Here is a 20,467-nt window from a genome sequence, read left to right on the forward strand (position 1 = left end):
TGCAGTGGGGGAGGTTTAGGGTGGATATTAGGAAAAACGTTTTCACTAGGAGGGTGGTGAAAGACTGGAATGCATTACCTAGGGAGGTAGTAGAATCTCCTTCCTTAGATATTTTTAAGGTCAGGCTTGACAAAGCCCTGGCTGGGATGATTTAGTTGGGGATTGGTCCTGCTTTGAGCAGGGGTGTCATAAATATAAAGGGAAGGGTAAACCCCTTTAAAATCCCTCCTGGCCAGAGGAAATCTCCTCTCACCTGTAAAGGGTTAAGAAGCTAAAGGTAACCTCGCTGGCACCTGACCAAAATGACCAATGAGGAGACAAGATACTTTCAAAAGCTGGGAGGAGGGAGAGAAACAAAGGGTATGTGTGTCTGTCTATATTCTGTCTTTGCCGGGGATAGACCAGGAATGAAGCCTTAGAACTTTTAGTAAGTAATCTAGCTAGGTACGTGTTAGATTATGATTTCTTTAAATGGCTGAGAAAAGAATTGTGCTGAATAGAATAACTAGAATAACTATTTCTGTCTGTGTATCTTTTTTGTAACTTAAGGTTTTTGCCTAGAGGGGTTCTCTATGTTTTGAATCTAATTACCCTGTAAAGTATCTACCATCCTGACTTTACAGGGGGGATTTTTTTTTATTTCTATTTACTTCTATTTCTATTAAAAGTCTTTTTGTAAGAAAACTGAATGCTTTTTCATTGTTCTCAGATCCAAGGGTTTGGGTCTGTGGTCACCTATGCAAATTGGTGAGGCTTTTTATCCAACATTTTCTGGAAAGGGGGGTGCAAGTGTTGGGAGGATTGTTCATTGTTCTTAAGATCCAAGGGTCTGGGTCTGTAGTCACCTAGGCAAATTGGTGAGGCTTTTTACCAAACCTTGTCCAGGAAGTGGGGTGCAAGGTTTTGGGAAGTAATTTGGGGGGAAAGACGTGTCCAAACAGCTCTTCCCCAGTAACCAGTATTTGTTTGGTGGTGGTAGCGGCCAATCCAAGGACAAAAGGGTGGAATATTTTGTACCTTGGGGAAGTTTTGACCTAAGCTGGTAAAGATAAGCTTAGGAGGTTTTTCACGCAGGTCCCCACATCTGTACCCTAGAGTTCAGAGTGGGGGAGGAACCTTGACAAGGGGGTTGGACTAGATGACCTCCTGAGGTCCCTTCCAACCCTGATTTTCTATGATTCTATGATTAAATTTCAGCTTCCTCTCCCCAGCTGATTTTGCACTACAGCAGTGTTTTTAAATAAATGAAAGCTACGGGATATTTTGGTTGGTTGATCAGTCATGGGGAAATGGGTCACTTCACCCTTTCATATTTGAGATGGCTGAAGTATTTTTGCTCAGCATCTCCCAAAATACTCATCTTTGGGCAGGTACCAAGTCTGGACAATTTTAGCCCCCCCGACCACAAAGACTTGGTTGCATTGCTGAGCCCTCCTGTGCCAGCTGGCTTTTAGGATACTAGATAATTGTCTATAATAACGGAACCAGCTTGTAGGAGCTGGCAGTGATTCTGCACTCAGGCTCACCTAATTATCTGATGCTTTTAAGTGTCAAAAAAAGCCTCAGGGACAAATACTAGTGCAGATTAGGGTTTATGCACATTATGGGACATTCTCCTTCCTTAGGTCTCAATCCAACTCTCACTGAAGTCATTCCATTGACTTCAATGAGAGCTGAACCAGGCCCTTAATAATCCAAGTAAACTCTGTAAACTCTAGTAAACTCTGGATGAACTCACAGTCATATCACTAAAGCATTTCTGAAATAAATATGGGGATGTGATGGGATATACAAATCCGACACTGGAGAGCAAGGGTTTAAGAATCACCTCTGGGCCCACACACAAGCTGGAGGCATGGCTTTAAAAAGGGAAGCAGACCAGTTCAGAGGTAGGGAGTGGATGGCTGATCTGAGAGGAAAGTATTACCCAGGAGCTCATTGCCCAGGACCTGACAAAGTGGCCCTGTGCACACCCACAAAGAAGAAGCAGGGGATGGAGTGTGAGAGTCAGAACCTTGATTGAGCGATTTACTCTGGGAAGCTGAAGGAGACTGGGGTAGGAAGTGGTCTGGGGAGGAGGGGCAGTGGCTTGGCACCACAAGCTGCCCACCACTGCGCCCAGGACTGGAGCACGGTGAAGAAGGTGGACCTGGGTTCCCCTACCCACTCTGAGTGGACAATACAACAAGAAGAGCCTTCACCTCTGGCGAGAGGCCAGCTGGAAAAGATTGGCTGTTCGAGGACCCAGCTCTCAGAGTCCCTGGGCTATAGGGGAGGACTGGAAACTCTTGGGACAAGGGTTCTGAAGGACAGGACTGTGCTTAAATGGGGAGATGTTCTGCCAACTACCCCCTGACCACTAGGCAGCACTGCTGGTGGTTGTGCACCTTCTGCACAGGGACCTCTCTTATCTGCTTTTTAATTCTTTAGACTTAGATGCATAAAAATGCCTATACAAGGCTCTAGGAACCTTGAAAAGTCATTAAAAATACAGATCCTGACTCTGCCATGGCCACATCAATGTAACTCACTTGATTTCATCATAGTTATTAGAGTTGGCTGAAAAATGGCATTTCTTTTCCACAGTAAATAAATAAACCTTGCAGTTTCCTGAAGTTTTGTTCTGAATTGGGGCAAAAACCCAAAGTTTCTTGCAGAATGGAAATACCAAAACATTTTGACCTGAAACAGGAAGTGCCCTAGTGGTTATTTTGATATTAATTAGTCATTTCACACAGGAAAGGGAAGAGAGAAGGAGCTGTCTTTAAAAATCTTTCACATACATAAAGCAATGATAGGTAGGGCCCTACCAAATTCACGGTCCATTTTGGTACATTTCACTGTCATCGCATTTTTTTAAAATCTTGAATTTCACAGTTTCAGATATTTAATCTTACATTTCATGGTGTTTCAGGGCAGCTGCATGTGGCTGTTTGTCACCACTATGACAGTGATTCCTTGGTGCACTAGGAGAGGAAATCAGGGACCGCAGCTTTGTAGGCCCATCTGAGGTGGCAGCACCTAGGAGGTGCTGGGGGTGAAACCCAACCCCCTCCCACCCATTGCTGCTAGCCCCATGCTGTTCTGCACCAGAGTTGGGCCACTGCCCCAGCACCAGCTCCCTTGCTGGTGAAGCCCACACTCCTCACCTGGCTCCTACTTTGGAGGAGTGGGACTGGGCATGGCTGGGCCTGCAAGCAGCAAGGGAGCACGTGGCTGAGCTGCTCTCCACTGCAGCTTGGGACTGGCAGCAGTTCTAGTCTGAGGCCAGACTGCAGCTGTGGCACAGAAGCAGGCAGAGGATGCCCAACATCACCTCCATGCCCAGCTGGAGAAGGAGTTCTTCCAGTGGCAGGCTGGGGCCATCACCCTGATTCTGGACCATGCTGCAGCCTTAGAGTCCAGGGCCAACCTGCCTTCAGATCCACAGAATGAGGAAGGGAAATAAAGGGGCCCTCAAACCTTTATCCATTAGTTATTAGCTTTGTTATGGTGTTGTTACTTGGGGAGCAGGCCCATAACACCACTACTCAATGCTGGGCCCCCCCAAACACACACGCATGTTATAGGAGGCACCATCATGCTATGCAATTCCTCAGCCTTCTGCCTTGAGTGTTGGGTGGGGGTGTCCTCGAGAACTTCTTTGCTATGCACCTAAAGATATTCTAAAGTCACTGTTCCGGAGTCGTTTACTCATTTCCTAACAAAGGTTGTTTTGTTTAGGACAAAAAGAAAAGGAGTACTTGTGGCACCTTAGAGACTAACCAATTTATTTGAGCATAAGCTTTCGTGAGCTACAGCTCACTTCATCAGATGCGATGAAGTGAGCTGTAGCTCACGAAAGCTTATGCTCAAATAAATTGGTTAGTCTCTAAGGTGCCACAAGTACTCCTTTTCTTTTTGCAAATACAAACTAACATGGCTTTTACTCTGAAACTTGTTCGGGACAGCGTTTTCCATAACTACAAATGGGAATTTTTATCATCCCTAACTTTTACTCCTTTCCCTGTGGACATAGGGAAGGTTTTTGTGCTCCAACAACACAGAGCTATGCCCGTGGGAGTTTTGGCTCTTGGGAGGGTTACTGAAGCCAGAAAGGCAAAGGGTAAAGGGCAGACAAGCAGTCCACTGGCCCTCCACACTGGGGCTTGGGAAGTAAGTCAATAACCTATCCTCAGGCTAGAGTTAAGTTATAGAAACACATAAAGGTAGCCATTCCAGCAAACAGCATAACTTCTAGTATTGATTTGTGGGCTCACTTACAGGTATAGTAGAACTGATCCAAACTCTTCCCAGTATTCCCCCTTAAGATCTATGCAAATGCCACATGCACACATTCCATTCACCTACAGTGTGGCTTCTACACTGAAGCCAGAGCTAGACCAATGTGAGGGGAATTATGAAAAGCTACATGTGGATTTATTCTGTGAACGTGAAACAGTAAAACTAAGTGTCCTGCAAAACTTGTTACGGTTTTCATAGTACTTGGGAAGAAAAAAATTACATAACTGGAGAGAAAGGCTTGTTTCCTCACAACACCACTTCTCCAGCCCCAGCAAATGAAAAACTCAGCAGAGCAGACTTTAGCTGTCTCCATCAGTCTGTTTTTCAAATGCCATATTCTTTCCTCATTCTCTGCTCACAGGAAGGAACCCCTGAATCAGGGGGTTTAGACATGTTATCACCCAGCAGCACTCTTCCCTGATGCCTTGAAGATGATAATTTCCCAGAAGAGTAGTCAGCGTAACCTGCACTGGTGATTCACCAGTGATGTCATCCCATTCCTGGAAGTAGATCTGCGTGCATCTCAGTTCTCTCCCCAGAGCAGGCACAGCGAGGGAATTACTTGGCTGATTCTTGTGTCATCCTCACTGACTAGTTGTGAGGTCAGTGTGCCTTAGGATGTCAGCTTGCTTCTTCCTGACCTGCCAGTAGGATGGTGCCAAATGGAGGTAAGTGTGTGTCTGTGCTTGTGTAAAACTGACAGACCCCGGTTGTTGGGATTGAAACTGCGACTTCTGAGCTAAATGCATGAGCCTCTACTGCATGAGCTAAAAGCCACATGGCCCTTAGCTAAGAATGTAGCAGGTTCATTCATCTCTAAGTGGTCTCAGTGCCTCCAGAGGGGACAGAGCACCACACCCAGGAGGTATGTGGGTTACACTTGCCTCAACTTTATGGACGCAGAATGCTCGCAGGCTGCCCGTAGAGCTGTTCCAGCATGTAAAAGGGAGCGTTCCAACTGGGGGATGACAGTTTTAGTGACTCCTGCTGGTCTTTAAGGTTGTGGCACACTTCACAGGACTGTCTGAAGTGACCACATAGCTTACTGGCCACTGAGACAGTGCCTGCAACTCTGCATCCCTCCTCCAGAAATTCCCTCTATCAGACTGCAGCAGCAAGTGAGGCCAGGGACATGCTGGAAGTCACCATCCTACACCACATAATTTACTCCGTAGTTCATTGCCACAGTCACAGCAAAGAAGTTGGAGGGGGCCTTAGCCACCCCTCTATGACAGCACACATGGGCGGCAGGTATCATAGTCTGGGGGAGGCTGAGCCTCCCCAAACAACCAACTGTGGCCCCGCCTATGCTCCACCTCCAGTGTCTCTTCCAGCTGCTTCCCACTCTGTGGCTCTTCCCCCCTGTGCTGTGGCCCTGGCTTGGGCTGGAGCCGCGCCACCTGCCCTCCCTGGCGACTGGGGGTACTAGCATGGGGAGGGGGCCAGAAGCTGGGGGGAGGCTTTGCACTGGGGGATGCAGAAGGGGCAGGGCCTCAGGTGGAAGGGGTGGGGCTCGGGGCTAGCCTCCCCGAACCAGTGGTTCACACACTGCCCATGACAGCACAGTGCATCCAAGATGTTCCAGAAGGTGTGCTGCTTTTCAAACCCGGACATCAAAAGCATGGCATGCTGTCGAGTGAGGGTACATGTGCCAGTGCTGCTTCTAGTCTTCCTGCCGCTGCTGCTCACCCAGGGGGCCATAACAGCCATGTAGGAAGTTGTCTGACCACTGGTCCATATGGCAGGTTCTGCTGCACTTGCCCACCTAGGCTGCACCATTCTGTACTTCTCATAGCAGCACACAGATCTGGCACTTCCTTTTATGCCAGGAAGTGCAGCTAGGGATCTGCCACCTGGGGGCAGCTGCAGCCACAAAGTGTCTGAAGCCATCTCCCTCCACATGGGAGAAAGGAAGAATGTCCACAGCCAGCATCCTTGCTCACTGTGGTCAGGTTTCACAGTCACAGGGTGGTTGCATTCATGTTTTTGCCCCCTCTGAATAGAATCCGCTAGGTACTGTTGAGTGATGCTGCTGGACTTAGCTGACAAAGTCATGGAAGACATTGGTGGTGCCGCAGTCAGCCTCTGCTCTGGAGTTTGCAGTTGTTTACTTTTCTGTAAGCTCTGGGCTAACTGGTTGCATCATGTGCACTCCGTGACTGGTCTTGATGGATTTTAACCATCCCTGATATCCCCATCCTTTTGGGTCACACCGAGACTCATCCTCCATTTTCAGGAGTTAGCAAATGACATCAGTGCTGTCAGGGGGCAGGGGGCTGGGGGATTGTAGATGGTGGTGACTTTTGCTGCTGAGAGAAAATGCAGTGTGGGAGCACCGCCTTCCCCTTAGCGTTCCCATCAAAACCATGCCCAGCAGAGATGGAGGCAGTGACTTTCCTCCCACCTGGGAGTGTGAGTACCAGCATCGACCACATCCATTCCAGAAGCAGCATAGTGGAACTAGGTTTCAGAGGATGTTGATGGTCTCTGGCCAGTGCCCTGGCTGCTGAGGCTTAGCCTCATGTGGTGCTGGACTAACTGGAGATGCACCATTCTCCTCCTCACTACCTCTTCCTGCACGTGGAGTGGTTGACTGTGCCCCATGGAAATAGTCCTCTTCAGAGTTGTCTGCCTCAGGCAAAGTGTGGTTTTCTGGTTCCCCTACCACCACCTGCGGCTCTTCATGCTGCAAACCACTTCTGGAAGATTGCTTTCTTTTTCACACCCTGAAGTGCTCCATGGAAGACACGGCTTTGCAAACTACAAGCAGACATCTCCCAGATCCACAAACACAACTCTCAGACTGCTCAGCAGGATCAGAAAAAAATCCTCTCTCTTTCTGGGGACAGACAACTGCTGCATACAGTCCCTCTTTCATCTTACAAAACGGGGGGAGGGGACAGGGAAAGGCAGCCAGGCTTTCTGCGGGTGACGTGCAATCAATAATTACTCCATCATACAGCAGTAGAGCCACCACAGGTATAGGGCTCAGAGAAAAAGAGTACCTGTAACTTGCTGTGCTGGGGAACCCTCCCAAAAAGCCACTGACGCAAAGAGAACCAGTCTGCTCTCTCTGCTTGCAGACACAGCCGTGAACAAACCCTCAGTCATGAGGGGTAAGTGGCTAAACTGTACCAGTGTACTCTCAGCCAGTCAACATGTTACAGGCTACAGGAAAACCCTGAATGAAACCATAAATTTAAAATAAAAACAAACCAAGTTTTTCTGTCAAAAGATTTTGGTAAAATAGTCACAATTTTGCAAAATTTCAGGGTTCTCTAAATTGCTTTTTTTTTTTTTTAGTGAAAATATGTTTCACCAAAATATTTTCAACTAGCTTTAGTGGTTATTCCTGATTTAAACTGATGTTAGTGAGACCAGAATTAGTCTAAAGAAAAACATCGAACAATGACAGATCCCACTCACCACACACACAAATTAGGCAAAGAAACTAAAACAACTCTTTCCCAGACTTCAGCCATTCACGAGCCCCTATTCAAGTAGGTGAGTAGATTTTAAAGCATCTAATAAAATAACTATCAATATTAAGACTTCTGAACTTAATAGAAAATAACTTCACACCATGTTTTAATAGAAATGAACACTCCTGAATAGGGTATGTTACAGTGGTATGCATATTACATGTGTAAATATAAAGTTTTCTGGTCTGATTTTCAGAGGTGCAGAGCACCCACAATTCCAACTCAAGTCAATGGGAGCTGCTTACAAAGTAGGATCATGAGCTCAATTTTTCAGAAGTACAATGTACACATTGCTAAATGAATTTCTCAACATGAAATATGAAGTACAGATGATCTGCTGTTTAGCTAAAAAATATTTTGTCTGAATAGGATGTGCTCTTGTGTGAGTTCTCAGAACTATCAGAATAGTAATGCCAAGTACTTAGGCTATGTCGTCGCTCAGGGATGTGAAAAATACCCACCCCCCTGAATGACAAAAGTTTTAACAACAAAAAGGGCTGGTGTGGACAGCGCTTCATCGGTGGGAGAGCTCTGTCCTGGCAACAAAGAGCAGCTACACTGTGTACCTTACAACGGCACGGCTGTGTCAGCACAGCTGCACAGTTGTAAGGTGCGCAGTGCAGACATAGCCTAATTAACGTGATATAACTTGCATTAGCCATTGCATTGTCAGAAAACCCAATGTAATAACTTTAAACAGCCAACCAAGTCACCATTCACTGGAATACTACGTATCTTTTCAGGATCAGAATGACAAAAACATTACTCATTTATATTTCATTTGTAATTAACATTGTACTGAATTAAATTGGACATTTGTCAAGACATGAATGACATTTTATTCACTCTTCCCACACATGTGCGTATACACACAAAAACAAAAGACCCTCCACCCTTCAAAAGATTACAGTTGACAAAATCTGCAGCTGGCTGCTAGTACAAAGCAAAGGAAATTCACTTTGTCAGCTCTCTCACTAGTTTATTATCTTTCATCTTCCAAAATATTTTTAATTACAAAATCTTACATGGATATCCCTTCTCAAGGAAAATACCCTAGACTAGCTTTAACATACGTGATTCGAGTAGATGCTTAATTTTTCTAGCAACTACAAAACTTCGTGCAAGAAACAGGTGATAACTAAAATTCCTCCTACTCTTATTTTGAATAGTCTTGATCTACTTTTAAGGAAAAGACTAAAGTAATATATATATATATATATAAACACATATATATATATATAAATTTAACTTTGCCCTACCTCAGTTCTTGTTCCTTTCAGTTAATTCAGTAAGACACTTCCTTCTTCTGCTTTTAGCTATCCAAAACTTGCAGCTTGCTAGCGAGGGTGAAAACAAAACAAAAACATTTACACAAAACCAACAGCAAGAAAGAGGAAGTAAGCATAATAGTACAGCTTTAATTTTCTTAACAATATTTTGTCAGCTCAGGAACTGGGATTTGTGCTCACGTTGCATTCCATCTCATCTTTCACACAAAGCTCTGTGGTTCAGCAACTCCCAGCCACTCACATTTCTAAATATGGGCTTTCAGTAATCAAACATGTCTGAAATATTAGATTGGCAGTAATTAGAAACAGTTCTCGGGAAACGTAAATGGGTATTTTAGTCCAGTCTATATTAGGGAAGGTTTTCAAATCTTTTGACTTTTGACAGAATGGGATGAGCTCCACTAGTGTCAGCAATACTGAGAGCGCTAATGTAGCTAGCCTGTCTGTTGCCACTGGCACCGTGTCGTCTAACTTGGCTTACAGTTCTAGTCTGGCATTATCAAAGGTGCCATAAGGAGTGGGGCGCCCAACGGCCATTGAATTTCAATGGGAGATGAGCACCTAACTCTGTTAGGCTCCTTTTAAATCTCAGTGCTGTATATAGGGTTGCCAACAGTCCCTTATTACAAGGGATATCCCTGATTTTTTCATCCCTGTACAACAAGATTAGGAATTGCTGAGTGCTGCAAAAAGCAGCATGAAATACCTCTGGCAAATGTAGGGGCGTACTGCTTATTATTATTAATATTGATATTAGAAAGACGGGTGGGGGTGCTAAAAAACAGTCCCTTATATTTGAAATACAATGTTGGCAATCCTAGCTGTGGCCCTGTTCACTGTTACCTAGTAGCATAGTTGTTGATTCTCATTTACTAAGGCTCCGTTACAGTGCTCTGGCACCAGAAGTGGGCCTTAGAGTGGACAGGAGTGGCCCTTGGAGAATACTCCCTGTGTAGTGGCCCTGTGAACACAGTTCATAGATCTCCATGTAAGGGGTGGAATTTGGGGACATAACTAGGAATTCTCTACTTCCAAGGCCCCTTGGAAGCAGTATGTAAGTTGGAGCAGCTCTGAAACTGCTCCAAGTCACTCCTAGGGTTGCCAACCCTCCAGGATTGTCCCAGAGTCTACAGGAATTAAAGCTTAATCTTTAATTAAAGGTTATGTCATGTGATGAAACCTCCAGGAATACGTCCAATAGGGTTCCCAACCCTCCAGGATTGGCCTAGAGTCTCCTGGAATCGGCATTGATCTTCCGGTGACTATTGAAAGCAATCCGGGAGATTTTAATAGGATATTTTAAGAAAATGACGTTATGTCATGCGGCGGGGGGGGGAAGGAGGGGTATCTCCCAGAATAGCTTCAGCTAGAGTTGGCAACACTAACGTCCAACCAAAACTGGTAACCCTAGTCACTTCAGGGGTTGGGCAGGCTCCTTCACGGTTCCGTGTCACAGGTCACTTACCTGCCAACATGTCCTCTCATGGCCAGGCATGGTGTTCCAGTGACTCCACCTCAGTTTCCCCACCAGCCAGCAGTCTGTCCCTGTGACAGTCTGCTTCTTCTCACAACACCAGCCAGGTCATTTATAATCTCACCCCTCCTCAGGTAATAAAGAATAATCCCACAGGGCAAAAGCCCAGTGACCCTATATCAGGTCATCAGTCCCAAGCTAAGTTTTATAGTCCTTGCCCCCTTTTCCTCAGAGAGGCTTTCATATCTCTTTTTCTCAGGTGGGTAGGAGAACACACACCTGCCTTCTCTTCTGGCAGAATCCAGGGATTCTGTGTTTAAGAAGCTAAAACCTGCTCCTTACAATTCCTTGCTGCTTTCCTGGGCTGCTTTCTATCTCCACCTGTCCACAGTCCTTTCCCAGGACTACCTCCGCCAGTACTCTCTCAGGGGAAGGCAAGCTCCTTGTGCAGCTTCCTACCAATCTGCTGCTGAGAAACTCCCCTCACGAGTTCTCAGCCTACCGGGCAGCTGTCTTTTCATGCAGCCTTCTTATCTCAATCCTCAATAGCCCAGCAATTAGCAGCAGCCCAGGAGGTGGCTATCTGCCACACCCCAGAATACAGAGAATGGAAACATGAGTTAAAGCCACAAACGCAGGAATGGAATAAGTGAGAATCAGGCCTCTTGTGTAGTTATTCATACTACCAGTGCAAAGTATGTTAAAATGTTACCAACTCTACCTTGTAAATAACTATACAAGGTGCAGGGCAGCTGTGAATTGGGTCTATAGTGGTTAAAAGACTGGAATTGACCAACAAAACTGCTGTAAAATACACAAACTCAGCAAACTGAATTTTTTTTTTATTTGATCAAATTTTATTTTAATGAGCATTTTTGGAGGATGTGTTCATTACACTATATCTCTGCCGCCTAGATAGTTTACATTGTGAATCTGTGTCCACTTTCTTTATACCTCCTCAATAGCTTTCATGCTATTGAAGGTGATACAATCGCCCCTCTGTGACTTTTCTTTTCAACCAAAATAGTTATATTAGTAAATCCCTAGTAAGGATGCAGTTATACCAGTATAAAGGTGCCTTTTATCAGTATAATTTATTCTCCTTCCTGAATGGGAATCGTTATACTCGTATAAGGCATGTTTATACCAGTATAACTTCACACACACTGGAGATATATTAATATAAATATTTCAGTTAAAAAAAAATCACACTCCTAACCACAACTCATACTGCTACAAAAGCTTGTGTAGACTAAACCTTAGAATCTCCCTCAATTAAATTGTGTGAGCAGCACGTGTGAGCATCAGCCCTGTTATGCCAGGCAGAGAGAATATATGCATTGTGCTGTCGCAAACGTGGGAAAGCGGCTTCTTCAGCTGTGCTTAGAAATAAATCAGTCTTAGTGGATGCCTACTGAGCATGCTCAGAAGCATTATTAACAACTGATAAATCATAATTTGATTATCCTTCCAGCTGTTTATTAAATTTAGTTGTGTATGCAGTCCAAAATAACCAGTTTACATGACAAATTTCAAAAGTTCAAAGTTCAAAGGGTGATGGAAAGTATTACAATAATAATATACAGAAGAAAGCGTGCCATTTTTTTCAGCTTTGCAGAACGCAGAAAGGGTTAGAGATGATTTTCCTCAAACTTTCAAAAAATTCATCACCTTCTGAAGAGCCCAAATATAGAATAAATTCAAACCAAAAGGAAAATTTTACAGGAAGTTGTGAGTGAGTGAAAATACAACTTTAGAAGTACAACTGTTTTGCAACATAGACCCTCCATGGTACTGGTAACCCTTAAAAGCCATTAGAGTCAACAGCGGCTGAGAGTGTTAGAACTTTCTGTAGCATAATCAGATCCTTAACACTGAACAAATTGCCTATCTGTCTTTTTATATTTCAAACACTCTTTACGGCCCTCTTCTAAAGCTCATTGAAGTCCATGGAAAGATTCCCATTAACTTCAGTGGGCTTTAGATCACAGCTTAAATAACATTGTCTCAAAAACTGATCCTTATAAAAAAGAACATGTTTAACTAATTAAAAGCATATCAGCCTGTAACACCAGCAATCATGGCAGTATGACAGGTATTTTTATTAAAATTCTATCTTTTTTCTTGCCTATCCTTTTAAAATTTTCTTCTGCCTATCTATTTCTGAGGCACCTAACATCTTAGTGTCAACTTGCCTTTGTATCTGCATTATGTATTTTAAATAATTGTATTATCTAATACTGCAACCACTATTTTCTATGAAACATTTGAATGGCAGATATTTTACCAAGTTTATTATTATTGTTACACAGTCACACTATCACCTGTGACATATTGTTTGTATAATACCTTGCTTTTACTCAGATAAACTTAAGTAGATAAGCAGTCGTTCCCTGCTGTTTGGTTTTAGAAGTTATTTTCTCCTACAAAGCTAATATTAGCACAGTTATCATGAGTTACTATTATGCATTGTAAATAAAGTAATAGCGCAGTCACCTATATGTAAAGATAAAAGTTTGTCTTCACAAGATGGTCAATAAGAGTTTTAATATATTGTATGTTTTCCCCTTCTTATGTTCATTGAATGGGTTTGGAATTTATCCCTTCAATTCTGGTGAGGAGTGTAGTAACAACGGCAAATCAAGAAGATGACTAATACACAGAATCTGTGAGATCTAACGGGAAATCTAAGCTATTTCCTAGAGGCGGTGCATGTGTAGGTACTGCAAACTAGTAGGCCAGCTCTGCTTCTTGTATATATTGTATGCAGTGAAGTGTAGCCTGTCAATTCCAGGATATTAGAGCAACAGGGTGGGAACCTCACATGCTTGTACATATTGACACTTGTACGTGGATTCTCAGTAATTCACCTACCCACAAAGTTTTGTGGTTTGTGCTTACCATATTTCAAAGGTTCAGCCTGAACAGTGATAATATCCTGCTGGTCTGGTTCTCCAAATAAATCTTTAAACCAATAGTCAAACAGCAATCTTTCCACCCTTATCCTCCTTTGCTGCCTTTTACAATATACCAGACCAGGCAAGAATCCCTAACAATATTTTTATCAGAAATATCAACAACTCCTTTGCAGCCACAATCCCCTATTCAATGGCCAGGAACTGAAACATGGCCTCCGAGCCTTCCCATACAAAGACCCCTTTGTAGAACCAAATTCACTGTGCCACTGTCACAAAGTGGCATTTACTTGGAACACTGATTTCACAGCCCACTCTGGACATTAACAAAACTGGTTTACCCATTCCTCACATACCCCTCTCTTTTTTATTACATTCTCTTTATTTTCCCAGCCAAAGTTGCTCAACACTTACGTTCACCGATATATATCATTCTAAAACTAAACAACCGTTAAGGTTGCCTAGTGACAAGGAAGTGGGTAGTTGCTCACTGTAAATCTCACTGGTGGTTGTCCAATGATGAAACATACTTTATACATCTACATACATGTAAATAGAGAGAGAAAGCAGTACACATATTTTATTAAAGTATTGATCTTGATCTTTGTCAGCACCTTATGGATTAGTGGGGTGGGAGGAAAGGTGTAGAACAGGTGATGAGACCACTTCAGCAGAAAGGCATCTGTCATGGAGCCGGGACTGTGACCCCTCAGGAAGCAGAACTGCTGGCACTTCCTGTTGGACCGTGTGGTGAACATGTGTATGCGGGAAAAGCCCCACCTGTGGAAGATGTTCATCGCGACATTCAGGCGTAGGGACCACTCATGATGAGTTGAGAAGGACCAGCTGAGCCGACCTGTGAGCTGCTTCTGCACCCCTGGCAGGTATGAGGCCTCGATCTCGATCGAGTGTGCAATGCAGAATTCCTATAGACGGACTGCTTCTCGACACGGGGGTGGAGGATTAGCCCCTCCCTGTCTATTGATGTAGTGCATGGCCGATGTATTGTCCATGAGGACTGAGAGTGTTGTTTTCGCAATGTGGGGTAGAACGCCTGACATGCCAATCGGACTGACCTGAGCTCCCTGACGTTGAAATGGAGCGATAAGCTACGTTCCCTCTAAGTTGCGTGGCTGCGGCGGCGGGGAGAGGCGCCCCTCCCCCGCCCCAACCCGGACCTGCTGAGGGAGAGGCATGCCTCTCCCCCAGCCCCAATCCTGGAGCTGCCGTGGGAAGATAGAGCTGGGGGGTCCCCTCTCTCCCTGCTGTAACCCAGGGCAGCCTGCACCCCAAACCCCTCCTCCCGGCCCCACCCCAGAGCCAGCGCCTAGCCAGAACCCTCACCCCCCCACACCCAAAACACTCTGCCCCAGCCCTGAGCCCCCTCCTACACTCTGAACCCCTCAACCCCATCCCTTCCACATGAATTTTGTTATGTGCAGCAATATAGAATCACAGAACTGGGAGGGACCTCGAGAGGTCATCTAGTCCAGTCCCCTGCACTCAGGTCAGGACTAAGTATTATCTAGACCATCCCTGACAGGTGTTTGTCCAACCTGCTCTTAAAAATCCTTAATGATGGAGATTTCACAACCTCCCTAGGCAATTTATTCCAGTGCTTAACCACTCTGACAGTTAGGAAGTTTTTCCTAATGTCCAACCTAAACTTCCTTTGGTGCAACTTAAGCCCATTGCTTCTTGTAATATCCTCAGAGGTTAAGAAGAACCATTTTTCTCCCTCCTTCTTGTAAAGACCTTTTATGTACTTGAAAACTGTTATGTCCCCTCTCAGTCTTCCCTTCTCCAGACTAAACAAACTCAATTTTTTCAGTCTTCCCTCATAGGTCATGTTTTTTAGAACTTGAATCATTTTTGTTGCTCTTCTCTGGACTTTCTCCAATTTGTCCACATCTTTCCTGAATTATGGCACCCAAAACTAGACACAATGCTCCAGTTGAGGCCTAATCAGTGTGGAGTACAGCAGAAGAATTACTTCTCATGTCTTGCTTACAATACTCCTGCTAATCCATCCCAGAATGATGTTTGCTTTTTTTGCAACAGTGTTACACTCTTGACTCATATTTAGCTTGTGATCCACTATGACCCCCAGATCCCTTTCCACAGTACTCCTTCCTAGGCAGTCATTTCCCATTTTGTATGTATGTTAGCCCTGGTCTACACTAGGAGTTGAGGTCGAATTTAGCAGCGTTAAATCGATTTAACCCTGCACCGTCCACACGACGAAGCCCTTTTTGGCGACTTAAAGGGCTCTTAAAATCGATTTCCTTACTCCACCCCCAACAAGGGGATTAGCGCCGAAATTGGCCTTGCTGGGTCGAATTTGGGGTACTGTGGTCACAATTAGACGGTATTGGCCTCTGAGAGCTATCCCAGAGTGCTCCATTATGACCGCTCTGGACTGCACTCTCAACTCAGATGCACTGGCCAGGTAGATAGGAAAAGGCCCGCAAACTTTTGCATTTCAATTTCCTGTTTGGCCAGCATGGCAAGCTGCAGGTGACCATGCAGAGCTCATCAGCAGAGGTGACCAAGCAGAGCTCATCAGCAGAGGTGACCATGATGGAGTCCCAGAATTGCAAAAGAGCTCCAGCATGGACCGAAAGGGAGGTTCGGGATCTGATCGCTGTATGGGGAGAGGAATCCATGCTATCAGAACTATGTTCCAGTTTTCGAAATGCCAAAACATTTGTCAAAATCTCCCAGGGCATGAAGGACAGAGGCCATAACAGGGACCCGAAGCAGTGCCACGTGAAACTTAAGGAGCTGAGGCAAGCCTACCAGAAAACCAGAGAGGCGAACGGCCGCTCCAGGTCAGAGCCCAAAACATGCCGCTTCTATGATGAGCTGCATGCCATTTTAGGGGGTTCAGCCACCACTACCCCAGACGTGTTGTTTCACTCCTTCAATGGAGATGGAGGCAACACGTAAGCAGGTTTTGGGGACAAGGAAGATGATGATGATGAGGTTGTAGCTCACAACAAGCAAGCGGAGAAACCAGTTTTCCTGACAGTCAGGAACTGTTTCTCACCCTGGACCTGGAGCCAGTATCCCCCGAACCCACCCAAGGCTGCCTCCCAGACCCGCCAGGCAGAGAAGGGACTTCTGGTGAGTGTACCTTTTAAAATACTGTACATGGTTTAAAAGCAAGCATGTTTAATGATTAATTTGCCCTGGCATTCGCGGCTCTCCTGGATGTACTCCCAAAGCCTTTGCAAAAGGTTTCTGGGGAGGGCAGCCTTATTCCGTCCACCACGGTAGGACACTTTACCACTCCAGGCCAGTAGCACATACTCGGGAATCATTGTAGAACAAAGCATTGCAGTGTATGTTTGTTGGCATTCAAACAACATCTGTTCTTTATCTCTCTGTGTTATCCTCAGGAGAGTAAAAAGAAAAGGAGTACTTGTGGCACCTTAGAGACTAACCAATTTATTTGAGCATGAGCTTTCGTGAGCTACAGCTCACTTCGTTGGATGCTGTAGCTCACGAAAGCTCATGCTCAAATAAATTGGTTAGTCTCTAAGGTGCCAAAGTACTCCTTTTCTTTTTGTGAATACAGACTAACACGGCTGTTACTCTGAAACCTCAGGAGAGTGATATCATTCATAGTCACCTGGTTGAAAGAGGGTGCTTTTCTTAAGGGGACATTCAGAGGTGCCCATTCCTGCTGGGCTGTTTGCCTGTGGCTGAACAGAAATGTTCCCCGCTGTTAGCCACGGGGAGGGGGGAGGGGCTAGCCACGCACTGTGGGGAGGTAAAATGCGACCTTGTAACGAAAGCACATGTGCTATGTATGTAATGTTAACAGCAAGGTTTACCATGAAAGAGTGTACCCATTGTTCTATAAAATGTGTCTTTTTAAATACCACTGTCCCTTTTTTTTTCTCCACCAGCTGCATGTGTTTCGAGGATCACAGGATCTTCTTCTCCTTCCCAGAGGCTAGCGAAGATTAGAAGGTGAAAAAAAACGCACTTGCGATTAAATGTTCTCTGAGCTCATGCTGTCCTCCCACACTGACAGAGCACAGATGAATGCGTAGAGGCAGATGATATCAGAGTGCAGGAAAGCACAAAATGACCGGGAGGAGAGGTGGTGGGCTGAAGAGAGGGCTGAAGCTGAAAGGTGGCGGCAGTGTGATGAGAGAAGGCAGGATTCAATGCTGAGGCTGCTGGAGGATCAAACTAATATGCTCCAGCATATGGTTGAGCTGCAGGAAAGGCAGCAGGAGCACAGATCACCGCTACAGCCCCTGTGTAACCAACCGCCCTCCTCCCTCCAAGTTCCATAGCCTCCTCACCCAGACGCCCAAGAAAGCAGTGGGGGGGCCTCTGGCCATCCCGCTACTCCACCCCAGAGGATTGCCCAAGCAACAGAAGGCTGGCATTCAATAAGTTTTAAAGTGCTGTGTGGCCTTGTCCTTCCCTCCTCCACCACCCGTCCCGGGCTACCTTGGTAGTTATCCCCCTATTTGTGTGATGAATTAATAAAGAATGCATGAATGTGAAGCAACAATGACTTTATTGCCCCTGCAAGCAGTCATCGAAGGGAGGAGGGGAGGGTGGTTAGCTTACAGGGAAGTAGAGTGAACCAAGGGGTGGGGGGTTTCATCAAGGAGAAACAAACAGGACTTTCACACCATAGCCTGGCCATTCCTGAAACTGGTTTTCAAAGCTTCTCTGATGCGCACCGCGCTCTCCTGTTCTCTTCTAACCGCCCTGGTGTCTGGCTGTGTGTAACCAGCAGCCAGGTGATTTGCCTCAACCTCCCACCCCACCATAAATGTCTCCCCCTTATTCTCACAGATATTGTGGAGCGCACAGCAAGCAGTAATAACAGTGGGAATATTGGTTTTGTTAAGGTCTAACCGAATCAGTAAACTGCACCAGCATGCTTTTAAACGTCCAAATGCACATTCTACCACCATTCTGCACTTGCTCAGCCTGTAGTTGAACAGCTCCTGACTACTGTCCAGGCTGCCTGTGTATGGCTTCATGAGCCATGGCATTAAGGGGTAGGCTGGGTCTCTCACACTCTCACACAGCACTGTTCCCTTATCAACACATCAAGATCTGATGCCCGCTTTGGTAGAGCTGTCCTATAGTCATTATTTAAATAAAGCTCAAGTATCCACTTCCTGTCTATAAGCTTACTTCTTGTGATTTTCCAGAAGTAGAATATATCACTCAAAGAAGAAAGAATGGTCACTTGCCCTATGGTAACTCTGGTTCTTTGAGAAGTGTTGTCCATATCTATTCCATGATCCTCTCCTTCCATGCTACTGTGGCATCCTATAACTGTTAGATTCCGTGTTGGCAAAGGAATTGAGGGACAGTTGGTCCTACTCTGTCCTTTATACCATTGGGTGGCAGGAGAAGTATGAGGACATCTAGGCCTCATCAAACACTGCTGACCAAAATAATCCGATCTCCTGCACATGGGGGGCATGGTGACCAGAAGTACAATACATGTGGACAACACAAAGAACCACAGAAACAGTAGGTTAAGAAATGATTTTTACTGGCTTGACTCTCAGAAGGCCATACCTCTTTAGCCAACAGGACTCAAGAGCCATGTCACTCCATCACAGCTCAACATTTAAACTGTTTAGATTCGAACACACATCACTATAAATACGTATTGTCAACTACAGTATTTAAGTATGTCTGTCTCCCTGAAGCTCGACATCTCTGAAAAGGAGGAATCTGCTATTCCATTATGTGAATGTTTGCAAAAGACACTCAACACATATTTTCTGATTTTAAACATGCTTTATAAAGTACTGCAATGCCAAATGATCAATTTAGATAATCACAATTCAAGTTAAATACTTTGGAAGAACATGTATCAGTAACCTGGCTAGCTACAAGTACACATGAAAATTCAAACTGCATACTGTTTCCGAAGAATCGAAAGCTCTGCAGCCTGTGGTTCTGCCTAAAATACTCTAGTGTGAGTTTACTGGGAAAAAGAAAGTTAAAATTAGCAATCAGTAGTACCATCCAGAACAGAAATCTCATTTGTTGGTAAAACATTTAGTCAGTTGCATGACCACACTTTGGTTTGTTATTAAATCTATTTGAGACCAAATAACCAATGTCAGTCAGGTTTATTGCTGTAAGACAATTTAACTATAGTATAGGAGAATCTGGTATTGTGTAGAACCTGTCTGGGAAGCTGTCTCATGCAGCATTGTTACATTCACGTTATGCAGGTGTGCTCCCAAATTTACACCTTTTATACCTTACTTATTTACCAGTAAAAGGTATTGTGTATGTCATCTGAAACTAGATTTAACTAATCAGCTTTCTACCTTGTTTTTCTGATACCATGCTGTACCCCTTATCTTTGTTGTGAACACATACTTTCCAGGTACCAAAGGGCATTAAGGCACCTCTCCCAGGTTTGTAGTAGGGTAGAACAATCATATGTCTTGTCCTCCTTTGGGACACTCCAATACTGGCCTGTGAGAAAAACGCTCTACTGGTTGCTATGATAAAATAGTCATATGATGGATCTTGACAACTTTCCTATCAACTTAAGCCCAAACTTACTTCAGTTAAATAACAGTTATTATGGGATAATAAGAATAAGAATAGGATTATAGTAAAGGGGTAGGCAAATTTAGGCTATACAACTGCTATAATTGTGCTTAATGCAAACTAACGTATATATGGTTCAGATAAAACATTTATATACACATGTACATATTAGGAAGTGGATACTTGGGCTTTATTTAAATAATGGCTATAGGACCAGCATATATTTGTCAACACATTGCTTATATTTGTAGCACAGACATGCCTTCCAACAATTGATATAGTAATTTAAAATACGCCCGTCAAACCTTACTTTGGCTCCCTGGTATGCATGCCTTATGATACAGGCTTTCATTACATGACTGCATACTATTTTTAACACAAAACCCTGCCTGATTCAGTGCACAGGAGGGATGGTGCTCATTTAAAGAGCAGCCGTTCAATATTTTTAATTATTTTAAATAT

Source organism: Natator depressus, chromosome 1 (genome assembly GCF_965152275.1).
Source record: "Natator depressus isolate rNatDep1 chromosome 1, rNatDep2.hap1, whole genome shotgun sequence".
Lineage (NCBI taxonomy): Eukaryota > Metazoa > Chordata > Testudines > Cheloniidae > Natator > Natator depressus.